Source organism: Haemaphysalis longicornis, unplaced genomic scaffold (assembly GCF_048455015.1).
Source record: "Haemaphysalis longicornis isolate Haplotype H1 unplaced genomic scaffold, Haemaphysalis longicornis Haplotype H1 scaffold_8, whole genome shotgun sequence".
NCBI lineage: Eukaryota > Metazoa > Arthropoda > Arachnida > Ixodida > Ixodidae > Haemaphysalis > Haemaphysalis longicornis.
The window spans coordinates 143,125,486-143,141,814 of NW_027526445.1; positions in this window are offsets into that span (position 1 = coordinate 143,125,486).

Here is a 16,329-nt window from a genome sequence, read left to right on the forward strand (position 1 = left end):
GGGGTGCCGGCAGTCCGCGCCTGTCCTCCATGTACATTGCTGTTATTTCTTTGAAGCTAGTGACGGGAGTCGGGTCGTCTTCTCCTCCACTCGCCTCCTCTTGTGCCCGGCGGGCCATCTCTCGGGTGTAGTAGTCGGCAATTGTGTTGACGAATAATGAGGAGTGCGTGGGTGTCTATACGACCTCGACTACCCTTTCAGGCGGCTCTCTCTTGTTCATAATCTTTGCTGCCAAGGAGGAGATCGTGCCCTTCCGGTAACTGCTGTAGGCCTTCTTGCTGTCAGTGACCACGACCTCGACGCCGGATTGAAGCAGCGCTAGTGCCATAGCCACTTCTTGCGCTGTGGTTGGGTCTCGTGTCCCCGTGGATGCCGTGGTAATTTGCCTGTTTCGAGACGTTACGGCCACTGCTACTCGATCGCTACCCTGTAGTAGGGATGCGTCCTTGGACAAGACGTGAGGGTTGTCACCGAATCTCCTCTCCAGAGCTGCTGTTCGTGCCTTTCTTCTTCCCTCGTCCTCTCCCGGCGTCATATTACGTGGAAGGGGCTTCGACGTGATTTTTGCTCGCCAGTGTTCTGGTATGAGGCCCGGTGTTGGCATCAGCTCGATCTTCGATCCTATCTTCTGGAGGACCCTTCTGCCATGTTCGGTGCAGCTGAGTCGCATCCTCTGGTTGGACAGGTGGGCTTCGACAAGCTCGTCCACGGTGTTGTGGACTCCCATTTCATGCAGCCGTTTGGTGGACGTGTAAATGGGGAGTCCCAGGGCTTGTTTCGTTTCCTTTCTTATAAGTATGTCTAGTCCTTCCCTCTGTTTCTTCGTTAGTTGCAGGTACGGTGCTGCATAAGTGATTCGGGAGATGACAAAAGCCTGGACAAGGCGGATTGCGTCGTCTCCTTTTATGCCTCGATTCCTGTTGGCTACCCGTCTCAGCATACCCAGTACCTGTTCCGTGGTGGTTCTGATCTTGGCAAGGGCTGCGTCCGCTTTACCGTCGGTCCTCAGTATGAGCCCCAGTATACGGCATTGTTGGGTGGGCTTTATCTCGATTCCGTCTATTTGAACTGTGCTTTGACTCCTGGTCTTCTTGTTAGCCCCCAGCTGAACTACTAAGAGCTCGGATTTTGGGGGGGGGGGCGCAGCTCAGGCCGCACGATTTAGCGTACTCATGCACCGTCTGCCCTGCTTGCTGCAATGTTTCTTCTATCCACCCCTGAGACCCTGCTCTGTTCGTTCATACCGTGATATCGTCAGCGTAAAATGCATGGTCGATTCCTTCAATCTGTTCCAATAGTCATGGCAAGGGCAGGAGAGCGAGATTATCTCGCTCTTCTGCCCTTGTCATGAGAGGAAATATTTATCCAGACAGAAGGTCCAATCGAGCCTGAATGTCCGAGACGAAAGATCCACCGGGTCTCAATGCCCGACGTGACGAAAGATCCAACCAGACACAATATCCACTGTTGGTCCTTTCGACTCGTTGTATCTTTCGTCTCGTTGGACCTTTAGACGATGAATCCTTCGTCGACTGCGAGGTGATGTGCCAGAGCTGAAAACGGGTCCCCACGTGGCTTAACCAAACTGTTGGATTTTTAGGCCAAAAATTTGGTACCTTCAGTTCCGTGGCGAAGTCTGCCGGCGTGTAGGCAGCAGTGTTGTCGTCGGAGCTCATCGCGGCATGTTCGTTAGAGCGTTGTTCGGGTCACCAATTTTGTAGCAGCACGGAATGTCGGCTGGTGAAGGAGGCGAGAAAGCACGTAGAGCACGTTTGCTGTTTCAAGACAAGACTGTTTATTTTCAAGAGATGTGTACGCCGAGAGCTTCCCCCGACGAGGGAAAGAATTGGAACCTCCGCGTCCTTTAAAAGAGAGAAGAAAAAGGCTCCTCAGCGAGCAGACGCCAAGGGCGCCAGGACTAATGCCAGGAGTCGGCCGGACAACAAATTAAGCCCTCAAATGTGACCGTTGGAGAGGGCGAGGGAATGACACAAAGGCGCGCTGTCAACAAGCCGACGGAAGATACGAGAGAAAGGAAAAGTCCCCGTGTGCGGCGGTGCCGAGCGGCTTCCGCTTCAATATACTGGTGTGGATATTCATTATAAATTAGAACAACTGAGATTGGAATGATTTTCCACGTTGAAACGCATTCTGATTTGAAAAACATAAATTGTCGGAAGACAGATGTTGCGTAATGTAAGTGTACAAAACATGTTCTAGAATATTGCAGCGTATAGAAGTAAAAGATTTAGGCCTAAAATTTGAAAAGTTGGTGTGGTCCCCGCCCTATAAATGGAAACAATGAAAGCTAACTTCCAGTCGTTAAGCACCACATTGTTGTTGAGGGATTGCTGAAACAACTGCAAACAAGAAAGACTGCATCAACATTAGCATTAATAATGTAGGTGATATTTGAACAGGACAGGGACTACATCTGTTATGAAAAATGTTGTATGGCTCTTGAAACACCCTGTCAGGTTATCAAAATATCGGACATTACTGAGCACTTAGTATGGCAGGAAACATGCAGAAGTGGTGGAGAATTTTCAGTTGTGAAGATAGAAGATTGTTGCGCTACGTCGCAGCTATTTATAAAGGGGAAAGAAGACTGTGTCGAGGCAGGGGCTTTGCACCTGTTGCGTTTTATAGGATTATGGTGTTTCAGAATTGTTTCGCGTTGTCAGTAAGCAAACCTGGTAAGGTTTTTGTAAAAAATGCGGCTCTTTGCTTTTTGATTCCCGGCGTTGCAGTTTCGTGACGCCTGCTTATATTTAGGCCAAGAATAAGGCTCATTCGAATGCTGAGAAGCTTTGCAGGATCGTTTCTATTTCCCAATATCTCGGTTTAGATAAAGTGTAAACCAAGGGCTCTGAATTCAAGGGCAGATACGTAATTTCGGCAGTTAGTGATCCCTTAGAGGCAACTAGGCTTCCTTAAAGGAAACCGAGTTTTCTGCTGCGATTCTAGAAATAAAAGTGAGTTCATCTTTTACCAGCGAACAATATTGGAACTCGTTGACCTAATCATACCTATATTTACCCAATTCCAACATGCACATTTTTATGGCAAGAAACAGGCCTTTTAAATCGCATGCGCGTTCGATTCGCATACAAACCGAAAGCCTTTTTTTTTTCGGTCACGCAAATCGCGTGCGCGTTGGAATTGGGTAAATATGGTAAATAATTGTATGTTGTTTTATATTACTTCGAATGGTTGAGGCAAAGCCAAAATGTACGAATTTGTGGTCACTTATCTTGTCACGAGCATTCAGTGTAATGCTTCGAGGGTGAGTACTGCAAGCGATGTCAAGAGGAGCTTGACCACTAGTGGGTTTTTAACCATCTTATGTAATGAGAAAGCACATCCGAGCAAGTGCAGAAAGTCCTTGCACTCGTGCCTGATTGAGGAGGTGCTGTCTACTTGATTGCTGTGGCAATCAACACCGGGAACATTAGTCACCGGCCATAATTATTGGAAGGAGCATTCGGCCTGAAGAGCAGTTAGGAATTCCATGTTGGGGTTAAGTGGTTGATTGCACGCGCCAATCAGAAGGCATGAAGAGTTTCAAAAAGGCGAGCAAACAAGAGCTCAATATATCTCTATAGAAGAGGCTGGGATAAGTACAGGAGTAGAGTTGAGCGTATTGCGTACAGCGATTATCACGCCACCACTACGCGTCGCATTTCTGTCCTTTCTAAAGATTGCAGTTGTCTTCAATAAACAAGTTTATTGGAGCGACCTTGTGCTCCCCTAACAACTGAAAGAATACACAGGCGCGAAGCAGTAGTCAGCAAAGTTACGTGGGTAAGCAAGCGTCGGCTAGTCGAATACCACGGCGTCTGGTCTGCATGTTCTTATCTTTCGGCGCGAGTGTTTCTCGAACCGTCGATTTACACACAGAACATTGTTGACCAAAGCATATTATTCTAGGGTGTTTGCATTAGTTGGAAACGCACTCCCTATCAAAAGAGAAATAGATAACACGTGCAGCATAAAAATAAAAATGGAACACGCGCTTCCATTGGCACACAGATACCACACACCGCGCAGCCGGGCGGTAAAAGCTGTGGTAATCCGGCAATAGTGGCGGGGGACAATCCCACGGGATGGACATGTGCAGGCTGAGGATGAGGAGGTGGGCGAGAGGAGCGGGGATAGGACATGGCGGACTCGGCTGGGCGACGGGTGTGCAGCCGGATCGGCTGAGCGGTGTACCTTGGCGTAGCGGGACTCCAAGTAAAGGTGTGATCGAGGGGGCTCAGTGTCATTTCTTGGGAACCTCGGCCGGGTGCAAGAACCCCGGTACCACATTTGGCGCCCTGAACGTGGGGCCGGCCGTGATTCCTGGGAAGGGCATTGTGGTCTTCTTCCTCGTTTTGGTGTTCCGCGGCAAATGTGACCGACAGCTCGCTGAAGATGCGGTCAGACACGATCGACCTGGCGGACCAGTCTCTGGTGGTGGACATCTCGGATGCCCTCAGCGAGAGGGACAAGGTCAAGTTCACTGTCCACACCAAGACGACGCTGTCGGACTTCCAGAAGCCGGAGTTCTCTGTGCTTCGGCAGCACGAGGAGTTCATCTGGCTCCACGACGCCCTGGAGGAGAGCGAGGACTACGCCGGGATGATCATTCCCCCGGCCCCTCCGCGGCCGGACTTCGACGCCTCGCGGGAGAAGCTGCAGAAGCTCGGCGAGGGCGAGGGCTCCGTGACCAAGGAGGAGTTCGCCAAGATGAAGCAGAAGCTCGAGGCGGACAGCTGCTGACGACTGCGCCGGACACCACCCCCGCGGAGCAAGGCCCGCGGACAGGACCTTGCCACGTTTGGACCTTCTGCAAGGACCCCCGGGTCTTAGGAGGCCACCTGTGGCACCGGTCTACTGCCATCCGGGCTGAGCCGTGGGAGTCCCTCGAGAGTGCCGACGCGACCCGCGGAGCAAGGCCCGCGGACAGGACCTTGCCACGTTTGGACCTTCTGCAAGGACCCCCGGGTCTTAGGAGGCCACCTGTGGCACCGGTCTACTGCCATCCGGGCTGAGCCGTGGGAGTCCCTCGAGAGTGCCGACGACTGCAGCCGAGGGCAGCCAGCGTCGGCCCTTTCTTCGGAGGGGGGGAGAGTGTGGTAATCCGGCAATAGTGGCGGGGGACAATCCCACGGGATGGACATGTGCCGGCTGTGGATGAGGAGGTGGGCGAGAGGAGCGGGGATAGGACATGGCGGACTCGGCTGGGCGACGGGTGTGCAGCCGGATCGGCTGCACACCCAAGTAAAGGTGTGATCGAGGGGGTTCAGTGTCATTTCTTGGGAACCGCGGCCGGGTGCAAGAACCCCGGTACCACAAAGCAAAAAATAAATAAACTCAATGTATGGTTCGCGGCATTACCCCCTTCTAAGATTGCATCGTCCTGATACTAAAATAAAGGAGTGTACTAACAAACAACACAAATGTCCCTCATCTTGCGTGGTAAGGTTTCAGGCGAACCGCGTTGACGACTTCGGGCCGCGTGCGTCGTCTTGGTGTTCCGAAATCGCGGTCGGCGATCACCTCGTAGGTAAGCTGTCCATCACATTGTAGAATCTGGTAGAGTCGAAAATACCGTCGCAGAAGTTTCTTGCCGAGTCCACGTCGTCGGATGGGAGTCAAAACCAACACACGATCCTCTGGGTGGTACTTGGCGTCTCGGCGTCGTACGTAGTAGCGTCCAGCATCCACCAGCTGCTGGTCGGTGGTACAAAATCGAGCTAGCTGGTGGGCATCTTCGGTACGCTGAAGGCATCCTTGGATATCGGCGTTGAGGTCGTCGCCTTCTACATGCGGAATCTTGGCATCAAGCACCGTAGTCGGCCGTCTTCGGCATACAAGCTCGGATGGTGTCATCTCTGTAGCTTCCTGAATGGCCGTGCTGTAGGCAAACGTGACATATGGAAGGACTTCATCCCAAGTATTATGTTCAATGTCGACGTACACAGACAGCATATGCACGATCCTCTTGTTCAGACGTTCCGTTAGTCCGTTCGTTTGAGGATGGTACGCTGTCGTTCTTCGGTGATCCGTGTTGCTGTAGTGTAACATTCTTAGCATAGGCTCCGCAGTAAAGGCCGTTCCGCGATCCGTAACTAGGCCTTCAGGGGCTCCATGTCGCAGCTCAATTGGGTATATGAAGAACTTTGCGTCTTCTTGTGCAGTCCCCCTGGGAACAGCGGTGGTCTCTGCGTAGCGCGTCATAGTCTGTCGCTATGACAATCGACTTTGTTCTCGGATCGTGACAAAGGAACGGGCCAGGAGACCCATTCTAATCTTTTCAAAGGGCCTCGATGGGACACCCATCGGCTGCAGGAGACCGGCGGGTCTTTTCGGCGGCGTTTTTCGTCGCTGGCAGTCACGGTAGCTACGGTCATCAGTGGGACACATCGGTTGTAAGGCAGGGCCAGCAGAACTTCACTTTGATTTTTCCTATAGTGTGGGATGCGCAGAGATGTCCAGAAGACGGGTTGCGTGCCACTCTTCCAAAATTTTGTCAAGAAGGTATGCGGGGATGACGAAAAGATAACTTGTTGTCGTTCCAAGGTTGAACTTTTTCTTCACGTGGACGGAGTTTTTCTGCCTGAATGCAGGTAAATTGCGTTTGAAGGCCTTTAGCACGCTGACGGCGCGTCCTTCGAGATAGTCGATCATGACGCGTAACTCGGGTTCGGCAAGCTGCTGGGCGGCTAGGTCGCTTTCAGTCACGACCTCGAAGAATGCGCTGTGTTCGTTGAAACCTTGTGGTGGTGGGTCGACATGGGGGCTAGACAGGCAGTCGGCGTCGGAGTGTTTCCTGCCGGATTTATAGACTGTTGTAACGTCGAATTTTTGCAGGCGCAAGCTCCACCTACCGAGATGGCAAGAGGGCTCCTTCAAATTGACGAGCCAACACACCGCATGGTGGTGTGTCACAACCTTCAATGGTCTACCATACACGTATGGGCGAAATTTTGAAATCGCCCATATAATAGCCAGGCACTGTTTCTCAGAGGCTCAGTAGTTTTTTTTTTCTTCCTTTGTCAGACCACGGCTCGCATAGGCGATTACGTTTTGGCAACCGCTTTGACTTTGGACGACGTGAACGGCCCCCAAGCCTGTATCACTGGCGTCCGTGTGCATTTAGGTTTCGGCGTTTTCATCGCAATGAGCGAGCACAGGCGGGCTTTGCATTAGTTTTTGCAGCTCGCAAAATACATCCTCTTGGGTGCTTTCCCTGCTGAAAGGGGTGCGCTATCTCTCGTCAAGTGCGTGAGTGGCTCTGCAATGTGTGCGAAGTTTGCGACGAAGCACCGGTAGTAAGCGCATAATCTGAGTAGTCTTCACACTCCCTTTTTGTCTTTCGGTCTTGGGAATTTCGCTATGGCTGAAGTTTTCGCCGGGTCAGGCAGGCTTCAGGCGGCGTTGACGACGTAGCCCTAATACTTGAGATCCTCGCACGCGTAGCTGAACTTTTCAGGCTTCAGCGTTAACCCAGACGTATGAATGGCCTCGAGTAGGCACTCCAACCTTGCAAGGTGTTCGTCGAAAGTCGGGGAGAATGCCACAACGTCGTCGAGGTATACGAGGTAGATGTGCCACTTCAGGATGGCTGGCACACTGTCCATGAGTCTGAAACGTTGCTCGCGCCGTGCACAGCCCTCACGGCATCACCTTAAACTCGTATGGGCCGTCTGGTTCATAAATGCCGTCTTCTCTCGGTCTCTCTCGTCCACTTCAATTTGCCAGTAGCCCGTCTTCAAATCCATCGAAAAGAAGTACTTTGCGTGGCAGAGGTGGTCTAGGACACTGTCGATTCGTGCCAGAGGGTACACGTCCTTTTTGGTGGTTTTGTTCAGTCGCCGGAAGTCAACGCAGAACCTCAATGTGCGGTCGTTTTTCTCCACGAGTACGACCGGAGCAGCCCAGGGGCTTTTCGATGGCTGTTTAATGTCGTCACTGAGCATGTCTTCGACTTGTGTCCGGATGGTTTCCCGCTCGTGTGAAGACATGCAGTACGGTGGCTGTCGGGTAGATCTGGCTCGAGTTTGGTTATAATTCAGTGTTTTGCTAGGGGTGTCAGACGTAATTTTGTGTTCGAGAAAAACACTCTGTAGCGACGCAGCAAATCGAATAATTTGTCCCGGTTTTCTTTAGGCAGTACCGGGGTAACGTCGAAAAAACTCAGCAGCTTGAAAGCATCTGCGCGTGCGCGTTCAAAGTTGCGACCATGATCACTTCAATCAATCAATCGATCAATCAATCACGTTATTCCAGTTTTTTTTGTATTTCCTATTGTGTATTGCGTTTCTTCCACGAAATCTATTGCAGCGGCCTTCTTTTAATGCCCGTACTCCTCTGTGAATAGTGACCAAAACGTAGGATTCGCATTGCTTAACCCGCGCAATGCCTGGTGCGACAAAGACGCTCGAGAAGCAAACTTTTGTCACTCTGTATGATAGCGCCGATGTAAGAAGCAGCATCCTCACAGTAGACAGTGTTCATCAAGCTCGCGCGGGGTGGCAGGGTAACGTGATCGTCAGCCATCCCTACAGATACATGGTGTTCGGGACTTGGTACCGGCGCCCTGGAATGATCGGATCAAAAGTCATTGGCCTTGTCTGCAGATCAATTATTTCACCGCTGTCTGTCAAAAAGTCCATTCCGAGAATTACGTCACAGGAGCAGTTAGGCAAAATGACGAACGCAGCAGGGTACGGGGTGACGTCTATGATGACTGTTCCGTTTTATGGCACGTCTCGACCAGCTCGGAGAGGTGGGCACGGGAAAATCGTTGGCACGTTTACCACAGCACACATTTATTAAGCACAACTACAGCCCTTAAGCAAAATAAACAAGAAAGCAAACAAAGAACTCAACCAAAGAAATTCCTAAATACTGATCCCTAACAAAAACCCAGAAAAGCCAACAAACCAAACCAACTGTCACTACAATGAAGTCCCTAATAAAGCAACCCGTCCTAGTTCCAGTCTATACAACGTCCATATTAACAATCCTAGCAACAATGGTCATATAATACCAAGTCCCTAGCGAACGGTCCTACCGCTGTCTCTGGCGCTGATGTATCGTACCCGTAGCGTTGCCGTGACACACTCGTAGTCGTAGTTGTCCGCGGCATCGGTGCCGGTGGTGCTGGTACCGATGTAGTTGTGCGTGGTAGTCACACGGTGGACCCCTTTTCAGCTACCTCTCGTGGTAGCCGTCGTAGCAGGAGGCAACACCTGGCCTCGGGGCCGTCGCCGTGGTAGCAGGTCGCACCGGGGAGTTCCGGGAACGTGGCCGCGTGGGGGCCGCCAAGGCGTTAGTTGACGGTGCGCGCTCGCTGTACGCAGGCGCCCGACCGTCGCTGCTGCGGCCACCAAAGCGCAGGTTGGTGGTACTACGTGGAATTAGAGGCCGATGCCACGTCGGTCCACTCCGGCCCAGGCTGACGTGGCTCTGGTCGATGGCGTGGCCTCGTACCTCCGGCGTGTTCCTCGGACTCGTGCCACCTGACCTTCCTGCTGTGGCGTTCTTCTGATCTCTCTCCCTCCCGGCCTGTGCCCCGGGAATAAATAGCCTTGGCCCGGCCGTCGCGGCACTGTTGCATTCGCTCTGGCCGTGTCCGCCGCACGGGTCACCGCCACATTCTTTATTTCTGCACGTGCCTCCATCGCGTCACCTCGTCATTAGTCTGCCCTCTCCGCGGGAAATTTGAATTCTCTTTCTTCGTCTTTATCTTCGTCGGCCTCTAGCTCCACTATGCCTCGTCATCATTATACCCAAGGGGGGGGAGGCAATTTGAATTCTCTTTCTTCGTCTTCATCTTTGTCGGCATCTGGCTCCACTATGCCTCGTCATCTTTATTGCCAAAGGGGATTGCCCCCTTAATCATGAGGGTGACGCGCGATGTGCTCGTTCCACTTCGAATAAGAGATGGCCTCCTCCTGTGCGTATGTGCCGACCTTCCCATCATGTACCTTTCTTTAGCTTAAACGCTCATTACCGACTAGTTGGTTCCCGTGTCGATGAGGGTGACTACGTCAAAGCCGTCTATAGACAACTGGACCTCGGACGCCACTTTTTTCGAGATTCAGATGCGGCGGGGTGTCGTATCTTGGCTTGTGCGTGTTGGCGGTCTGGCACTACGCGTGGCCATTGTCGTCGTCTTCTCAGTGGCAGGCTCTGTCATTTCGGATTCGCGTCGTGTAGTGTCATTGCCGTCGTGTTAGGGAGTCACGTCTTGGGTTGGATCGGGTCGTCGGGCTGAGGGTATATCGTGAATCATGGTCTTCAGGGAGCATCGTTGGAGGGTTTTCATTTTTCCGCCACGATGGAACTTTACCTCCAGAAATTGCTGCATTTAGTTTCCCCTACGTGGGCTTGGGGAACTCCCACGCGTGAAGCCTGCGTTGCTTCGACGGCTTGGTGATCCGTATGGGTAGGGTGACAGCGAGCGGTTGAAGTGCGCTGGACCTCAGTTGATGTTGGACAGGTAATCTTCGATTTCAGTAGGGGGCTGGCCGGGCCGGGGGCGTGCTGCGTCGACGGAGAACCCTCGCAAGCCGAGATTCTTGTAGGGGTAGCGACGGTAGATGGGGTCAGCCTCTCCGCAGTGGTAGCACAGCGGACGATTATATGGCGTTCTCCACACGTTGGTCTTCCTCGCTGCGGGGGGTTGTACCGCAGGTGGTCAGGCCGCGACAGGGGACGATGGTATGGAGCCTCAGGACGATACGGTGCGGGTGGGCGAAATCGATGGAGAGCAGCCGCGCAGGCCATGGCTTGCGGCTCGCCGGGTACTTCTGGTGTCGTTCAAGCTACCAGCGCTTGCAAACTTCTTCCCTAATGACGTCGGTAAGGGAAGTGACTTGGGGTCGTGGCGGCCTTGGGAGAAGTTTCCGCAGCTCCTCCCACACTACTGCGCGGATATTCTCGCGTATGCTGTCTACCGGGATCGGCATGCTGTCGATGTAGTTCGCATTGGCGGCACCGAGAAAGTTGCGGCCATGCTGCTTAGCACGCATTTAAAGATCTTCTCAATTGTGCTGGCTTCAGTCACAAATTCGGCGACGGTTTTGGGCGGACTGCGGACAAGTCCAGCAAACATTTCTTCCTTCACACCACGCATTAATAAGTGCAACTTTTTATCTTCCGCCATGCAAGGTCAGCACGCCTGAAAAGCCTCTTTATCTCTTCGGCAAACACAACGCGTTCGTTAGAGTGTTGTGTCCGCGCTTGCATCAAGACCTCAGCCCGCTCTTTTCGCACAACCCTGGGGAACGTCGTTACAAATTGCGTTATGAAATCGGAGCATATATGGTTTTCAAACCACATCCGTGCTGAATCTTCAAGGTAGAAGAACAATTGCATGTGTCTCCGCGTCTTCCCATCGGTTAAACAGCCTGCCCCGTTCGACTTGCTCCAACCAGTCTTCCGGATCCTCAGAAGGTGATTTATGGAATGATGAAGGTGACCCTGGGTTACTGAAGGACGAGGGCAGGATTGGTAGCGCTTGTCATGGTGCCTCCATTGATCATGGTTGTTTTCACGACCTCTTATTTCTTCATTTCATCACGAAGCAGTCCAAACTCTGGCGGAAGACCTTGCTGTCGGCTGCGAGGGCTTGCTTGTCGGCTTGACGAGGGCTTAGGGTGCATGTACCCCGAACCTCTACTAGATATCACGAAACCAAAAACGACGCAGTTGCCCTCAAGAAAAACAAGTTTATTGGAGCGAACTTGTGCTCCCCTAACAACTAAAAAAATACACGGGCGGCCAAGCAGCAGTCAACAAAGTGACCTGGGCAGGCGAGCGTCAGCGAATTCAATACCGCGGCGTCCGCTCTGCATGCTTTTATCTTTGGGCGCGAGTGTTTCAGGGTTAGCGCCACAATAAACGCGTGCGAATAGCTTCAAAAACTTTTTCGTCGTCCAATATCAGCTGGTATACCACAGCGAGAATTCGTAATAATCCCTTAAGTCCGCATTTGTCAGTATTAAACACTGACGCTGCTTATTGGGGAGTTAACTACTAGCACCAATAAACGCGTGGAAAACATTTTGTAGGTGCCATTTCAGAAGATGTCGGAAGGTCCTAGTTCCCTTTGATAAATACCGTCATGGGGCCTTCAAGTGGAGCAAAGCATGTCATCTACCGAGCCCGCATAGAGCTGCTTCAGTACTGGACACGAGTAAATGCCGGGATGACATTTTTGCAGGGTCAATGCCCGAATTTTGATAGACAAAGTAGGATGGCCAGAATTTTCTTGATAGCTCTTATGTTAAGACCTCGTGTATCCCTGCAAAGGGTTATACAACGAGGCCTGGTCTCAGTACGCTGGCTAAGGGCAAACCCTGCATGCTATTGCAGTTATATTGCAAATATAAAACTAACGGCCTGTGCAAGGTTGCTGGCCGCTGAGATCTTTTATAGATTTGCTACCCCAATAGAATTGTGGTATCAACAGCAAGAACTCTAACGAAGATCACCTGCTCATTCACAACACTTTGCAGCGGTACTTCGAGAAACCGGGCCTTGTATGGCCCTTGTAAACCGGGCGTCAGTATGGCCTTGAAATGGTCACCTTGTCGCAGAAATTAGTAATTCTTCTTTTGCTTGCATGTTACTCAGGGCGCGCGGCTGCCTCGCCACCGAAGAAAAAAATTGTAGTTGATCCGTCTGTCATAGGAATCAGTAAAACACCAAAGGGAAAGGTGTCATCACAGGAGAAGTTGAATTTTAACCAAAGGAACCTCCGTCATGTGCGATCGGTTCGCGACCCAGACCCTGCCAGACGAAGTGACGGCGACACGCAAGAAACAGAAAAATACCTGGTCTATTCCGAGACGACAAAACCAATAATGACATGCAGAGAAACAGCAGCTTGAAACACAAAGGTCATGGTTACAACGCGACAGTGGAGCCTTCCTCAATTCACGTGCGTCCCCCGTACACGAAGGCACTGGAATCCAGACGACAATTGTCGGTGCTCATTAGCGCCATGCTGCGCTACTTCGCCTCGCCCCTCCTAGGCGGCAGCAACATCTGAATCAGCCATGGTGAACGACATAAGGCGTGTTTAGAGCTGCTCATAGGGCAGTTGGTAGAGCGCCGCGCAGCTGCCGGTGCGGCGAGAGGGCATGGGCTCGAAACTGTGTGCTGCAGCTTCAATGGCACTTATTATGGCGACATCACTTCCGTGACGGATATGAGGTGACCGAGATCTTGATGTACCCAGGCAAAAAAACCCAGGCATAAAGTACGTAAGAAGCTACTGTCTGCTTCGACTTTAAAGCTGGACGGAAACTCGCATGTTTTCGTAAGTGGCCCTTTGTGCCCGGTACTGAAAAAACTGCTCAGCGAAGTTATTGCTTCGGAAAAATGAAAGAAAGTGGAAATACGCGTGGACCAATGGAGGCAAAATATACGCAAGAAAGACGGACGAGTCACGTAGTCTTCGTGTAACCTCTCCGAAAGACATCGAAAAATACAGTCAACATTTCGCAATGTTTGCAGGCCACCAGCCATGCCTCATTGATCAATGATGGCCGTCGATGTTCAAAGACCATCTCATGTATCTCACCTTTACAAAAACAAGAAGAAATGCACATCCTTTTTTTATTTAAATGTGCAGTCATCTGGGAGCAGAGATGATCAGTTTCGTGCCTTTTTATCTTGCTTTGAGTTTTGCTTTCATGTCGTTACGCCCTGTCCGACGTGGTACAGGGCAGAGGATGATGTATTTAAAATGGTCGGATACACAACTCGACATATAAACCGCTGTCACAAAAAAAGGAGAGGCTTACTATTGATGACTAAGAACTGTGAACTAATAAAATAATTTACTCAGAAAACTGATTTATTTTGAAGCCTTAACTACCCGCAAATGTCATTAAATATCTGCTCTGTAATTTATCCACCTCCTGCTTCTTCGCTTACCTAGATACTTTTTTCTGATTGAATTAATGAACAATAATTCAAGCTGGTTTTGGGCGGTGATGTAAATATCAACCTTCTAAACAAATCAACAGTCCAAGGCGTCATCACAGGATTACTAAACTAAACGATTACTAAACTCACATTTTCTGGTTAACGCCATCAATACACCCACTCGTATTCAAAATGAGTCTGGAACACTAATCGATTATTTACCGCGAACATAGAAATTTCAGAAACAGTTTCAGACGTCATTGCAGCTGATATTAGTGATCATCTGCCTTTGTTCTTACTGACAGCGCAAAATGTAGTTCATAAAACTTTTAACCACGTGCACAGTGTAACATTTCAAGATATAAACCATTCGATGTTAGAAAAGTTCCAAAACAAGCTCTCGCAAGTAAACTGGGAAGACGTTTACGCTCAAAGTTGCCCTGACAGCGCTTATGAGACTTTCTTATCAATATTTCAATCGGCCTACCAGGGCTGCCTCCCCTGCAAGACATTCAAACCTAAAAATTCGCGTAAACCCTGGATTACACCTCAATGTTTAAAATTATAAAAAAAGAAAAATGCTATTTTGAAATATTATTTAAATACTACAGATAAGGCCGACCAACACGCGTTTAAAGTGTTTCGAAATAAAGTTACTGGGGTCTTAAGACAAGCCAAAGGAACTATTTACATACTGTATTTAATGGAGAAACCCTACGATGAAACAACATTGTATGGCAAAGACTGAACACTGTAGTTGGCCAAGTAGTGCAGCACAGGCAAGACAAGCAGGAGCTAAACTTGAATGGAACATTGATATCGGGCGCACCGCTTGCCAACGCCTTTATTAATTTTTTTGCGTCCCTCGATAAAAGTGCTCATGACTTGTATGCTTTAGACTATATGCCGGCCCGAAACTGCGCCAGCGCATTTTCGGCCCCGACAAGGAATGACGAAGTCTATCGCACCTTTTTCAGTTTTTTTGGAACAGCAGAGTCCGTGATGGAGATGACATACAGATACGACCAGTCAATTACACACTAGATATGTATTGCCCTGTACTTGTGTATGTATTTAACCGTAGCTTCTCAAAGAGCGTATTTCCAAAAAGCATGCAACTATTGCGAAAACGCCGTCTTCAAGAGTGGTGATTTGCACTGCTTATCTACCTATATGCCAATATCGACACTTCCGGTTTTTTCAAAAGGACTTGAAAAGCTAATAAATCAGCGAATGACTTTGTTTTGCGCGAAGCACCACCTAATAACCGCATCACAGTTCGGTTTTAGAAAGGGTGTTTCCACGAAATTCACGTTTTTAACACAAAAAGAAATAACCCTCCAGGCAATTGAAAATAGCCCAGAGGTATATTTCGGCGTCTTTGTGAATTTTAGCGAAGCATTTAACCGACAAAATCACACCACACCACTCTCTTAGAGAAGCTCGAATATTATGGTTTCCGGGGGATATTTTTAGTTCTGTTGAGTAGCTATCTGAAATTCTGTTGCCAAAAGGTAATTATAAATGATCGAATTCCTTACGTGATGAGTATGCAGTGTGGTGCACCGCTGGGAAGCATTCTCAGTTCCCCCCCCCCGCCCTATTTACTATGAATATAAATGACCTAGTTGGAATCGCCCATTCTACCAAATATTCAATCTATGCGGATGACACTACATTACTCTTCTGTTCGAACGACGCTACTAGTCTTATTGTTTATGTTAACGATGTATTAAATGAACTAAACTAGTGGAGCACGTTCAAATTCCTAACTATTAGCACTAATAAAACCAAGGCGGTGCTCTGAAAACCAAAGAACCAGGCTGTTAGTGTTAATGGTGCCCTACGATTAGAACGTCCGCCGTAGAAATCGTCACTACATTTCAAAGTCTTAGAGTGGTTTTTGACGCGCACTTACTCTCGAGTAAACACGTAGATACATTTGCAAACACACTATCACGAACTTTCTGGCCACTCACCAAGTTGCGCTGCCTACTACCCACCAATATAAAGCTATTTATCTACAATTCTCTTTTTCTTTTGCACCTCAACTACTGCTTGCTGCTCTGGGGAAATACTACTACGTCAAATATTAATAAATTACACTTATTGCAAAATAAAGCCGTACGCGCTATCTGCAATTCATCATATGTTGCTCACACAAAACCGCTTGTCCATAAATTTGGTATTCGTACTGCTCCGGATTTATATACCGACATACTTACGAAAAGATATAATCTTGAAATAAAATATAGTAATATTTTCATCCCGAAACAGTGTAACCGAACTCGAAACCATCCCCGTTATGAGACACGCCGTAATGAAACTCGGTACATACCAGCTATGCGTTACCATGGTTACGAAATTCTCCATAACTTTGAACGTAAAACTTAAGCA